At 40.6% G+C, this 3,916-nt stretch overlaps 1 long non-coding RNA gene across 1 annotated transcript; it reads left to right on the forward strand.

Moving 5' to 3' along the window:
- The first annotated feature begins 2,076 nt into the window (after positions 1-2,076).
- On the forward strand, positions 2,077-3,641 carry LOC118494374. Its single transcript, XR_004896503.1, has 2 exons — positions 2,077-2,245; positions 3,433-3,641. It is a non-coding gene; the product is annotated as an uncharacterized LOC118494374 (long non-coding RNA).
- Positions 3,642-3,916: the final 275 nt, after the last annotated feature.

The raw sequence follows: 3,916 nt of genomic DNA on the forward strand, positions 1-3,916 counted from the left end.
ACGCCCTGTGTGCAAATGCGCACACACATACACTGTCTATTTCATAAAAAGTTTATGATGAATGCGTATACAAGAGCTGCTGCCAACACACCACTTCTGCCCATCGCCAATTTGACTGTCGGTTTAACAGTCTCTCGGTTTTTACATATCTTCTTCTTGTCATTTTGATAAATATTGACAAGTCTGCAGTGAACTGAGGCAGGGATTCCCAGCTCACTGCAGAACCACAATGCCTTGTCCTTTACAGGACATTCTGGATGTCCTGTAAAGGGACTCGTTTGGTTTTGTTACCAAACAACTTGAAGCTCACCATTCCCTGCTGTCTGGATGCCATGTTATGGTAATGAAAAACACAATATCCGAAACACAATATCCTTCTTCATTCATCACCACCTACTAATATCAGACCATGCGCACACAAACACACACACACACACACACACACACACACACACGTACGTGCCCTGTTATCTCCTGTGCTTTGATGCTCATTTATTTAGTCTCCAGCAGAGCAACTTCAGTACAGTATGATGGAGTGTGTGTGTGTGTGTGTGTGTGTGTGTGTGTGGGGCGCTTCTGTTACTAGTCTCAGCCATGTTACCGTCTGAATCACTACAAATAAGGACAGTTGAAATGTGATCTTGTTTTCATGAACAACTAGAAGAGGATTTATATACAGGCTCTGTGTATACAACATTAGTGTACACTTTATATTTTTTGTTTTGTTTTGTTCCAGTATGATTACATTGGTGTGATGCTCACCTATAGTATGTCTTATTTTTAATACATTTTGTCACATTACTCGATGTCCAATGTTAAAATAGTGAATTTCAGCAGGGGGGGGGGGGGGGGGGTTGGGGGGGGGGTTGGCTTTTGCTGCATTTAGATATTTACAATAATGTTGCCAAAAATACAACACAGGTTATCAGGCTTTTTAAATGAATGGAAGTACAATAAAACAACAAAATTGATATGTAAATTATGGTATTTAGTATTATTGCACTAAAGCCACATTTGTTTTTTTTTAAGAGACCTCTTGCTCATACACGTATCTTTACTGTCCTCTACTGCCTTGTCTTTGATCAATGGTGAATATTGACTGTAAAAATAAATAGGGATTATTTTTTTACCAGATAAACCAACAGGTCCTCATGCCTAGACACACTGGTTCCGCCGCAACTTTGTGAAACAAAACTAGTTACGTTTAGGCAACACAAATACTTAGTTAGGGTTAGTATAACATCATGGATTGGCTTAAAATGAGCTTGCACAATCGACCTAGACGGCCGTTTGTTTTCTTTGTTAGGAAACTCTGAGAAAAACATGCTGAGGTGTAGAATAAGGCAGTAGCCTCTATGTAGGTGGAGAGGCGAAACCCAGGTCTGAAAAAAAACCACCACAAATTGGATGAGGACTTTTCTCCTTGTGATATAACACCCTTGTAAAAAAGGCTGCCTTTCTCCCTTTTCACTAATCTCTGTTCCCAAATCCTTAATTTCAGTGTAATCTTTTAGTTTAATGTTTTAGTTTATTTGATACTTTTTCTTTGATACTTTCATTTGACATAGGCCTGTTTAGTGGGTTAATGGCTTCATAGTATTTTTGCTATGGGTCTGCCTGTGATGTGGGGGGGTAGATCAGCTGCTCACCAGCTTAATCAAGGAGAGTACATACAGGTTTGCCTGATTAGGATCTTTCAGCAGGGAGGGGCTGGCTACTCCCATAGACTGTATATTATTAGTGGAAAGAGCATCCGGTTCGGCAAAGTGCTGCAAATGCGGAAGTGCCTTAAACCTGCATTCTATCTGGATTCCAGCAGGGGGCGACACGTGCAGATGCAAAAAGGAGGTCGGTTTCTATAGAAGTCTATGGCAAAATGACCCACTTCTCACTTGATTTATTACCTCAGTAAATAGTTTCATGAATAGTTTATGGTCTCAATTGTTAGTTTTAAGTCTTCTGCAACACAGAATGATAATTTTTTGAATTATGGTCTCGTTGATTTTAAAATCGGCGATAAAGCAGGGGATGTTTTAGGGCGTGGCTATGATGTGATTGACAGTTTGCGGCCTGTCAATCATGACAGAGGTTTAGCAAAGCTTATCCATGGCACGTAAACTTTATTTTAGGGGTTGACCACGCTTTCGGCGTAGTGACTGTGACACTTTGGTCACCTAATAATGTCTTGTTGAGCGTTCGGTTGTACGACAAGACACTCAAAGGAGTCAGCAGTTCAGTTTTTCTGGTAAGTAACGTTACATTTTGTTTTAATACTGTTTTTCGTATCCCAATTAATATCAGTTAGCTAACTAGATTGCACCTTGCTAACCAAGCTAGCGGGCTAACTAATAACGTTATGCAGACCGTATAAACGGATAAAAATGTATATTTAATGTTACAGTTGTATACAGTAGGTATGCACAACGGTCTCGCCGGTGATCTATTTTTAACCATATGTGGTGTAATTGCTAATCGATGCGCATGTAATGATAATGTTAGCTTAAAATCAAAGCCTGACTAACTTTATAGTGCAAATTCATATAAACCCTATTCGCACAGGATTAGAATCATTTTGGGACCGCGTGTGATTTAGAAATTACACCCTCACATCTGAGTTTCGTGTGACGCATTCGCACGGGACAAGCGGAGACTGCTTTTACTTGAATATACTGAAATATGTGTACCCCGCCCGAGAGTTGGGCAACGTTACCTGGAGGCGCCCGAAAGACAGGCACATATCCTATCATCCCTGCCGCGGCGACACCCACCCTCGGACAAAGCCGCTGGGGGAGCGCGTTGACATGCGGGGCAGTGGGCCAGAATATCCGTTTTTGCAATAAAATGTCGCACATGAAAAAATATATATATTATTTTAAAGTTACATAAGTATTCTATCTTCTAAAAATCTTCAGTTCTGCAGCTAAATGTATTGTACAAAGCACCAGGTTTAATATTGGAGCGTCACTATGTAAAAAAACAATTTTATAAATATTAAACTGGAATAAAATGATGGATCTACTCTAGCAGTCACCACCTTCACAGGTGAAAGTATTTTTTTGTAATTTCACATAAAAAGGGTCTTCAATAGCTAGAACTGGTCCAGCAGAAGTGCACCCACAAGCAAAATGTGAGTCCTGTAATGGATGTGTCCTCTTGTGTTACTGTTAGACCTGCTGCTCTTCTCTGTCTCTCCTCTCTCCCTCTCTCTGTCTGTCTCTTATTGCAGGAGTGGAGTCTAGAGTGTGGGGAGTCTGGGTTCCAGCTGCCTCTCATCTACCACAATCAACCTCTGCTTCATATACTGGGTCATTCCTGCACTCTGCGTCATATCATACTCAAGGTGACCAAAGTTCGTCTCACTCATGACAAACCTTGCTATCTGTTGGGTCATTTGTGTATTTGCCTGTCCTTATCCTTTCTCTTGTGCCTCAGCTGCCATTGGAACCTGACTCCTGCTACCGCTTCACTCCTTCCATCCACCGGACCAGACAACCATCACTGGGCCCCACCACTAGCCGGCCTACTGTCTTCCTCTGACGGACCCGCTCCTTCCCAGAAACCACCGTACCAGTTCTCCATCCTGGAAACCTGGACTTGCTTTTTGATACTTGAGTACTTTAAATAAACCCTGTTAATTCACACTCCTGGCTCTGCGTTCTGTCTGCATTTGGGTTCTGTTTACCATTCAAACCTAACAGTTACCAATTTAGAAGTATGTATTAGGCATATAATTTAATGTATTTAGGATTAAACTGTTAGAATTAAATATTGACATTGCATGCCCTGTAGTTTTCATACTTTAAAAATGTCAGTGCAGTAAATATCAGGTACATTTGATTTAATCATTACATTGAATAAGTTGTTCATTTTTCCTTTGCAATTTGTGATAATACTTGTTATAATGAATTTACAATAA

The sequence above is a fragment of the Sander lucioperca genome, chromosome 23 (assembly GCF_008315115.2).
Source record: "Sander lucioperca isolate FBNREF2018 chromosome 23, SLUC_FBN_1.2, whole genome shotgun sequence".
Classification (NCBI taxonomy): domain Eukaryota; kingdom Metazoa; phylum Chordata; class Actinopteri; order Perciformes; family Percidae; genus Sander; species Sander lucioperca.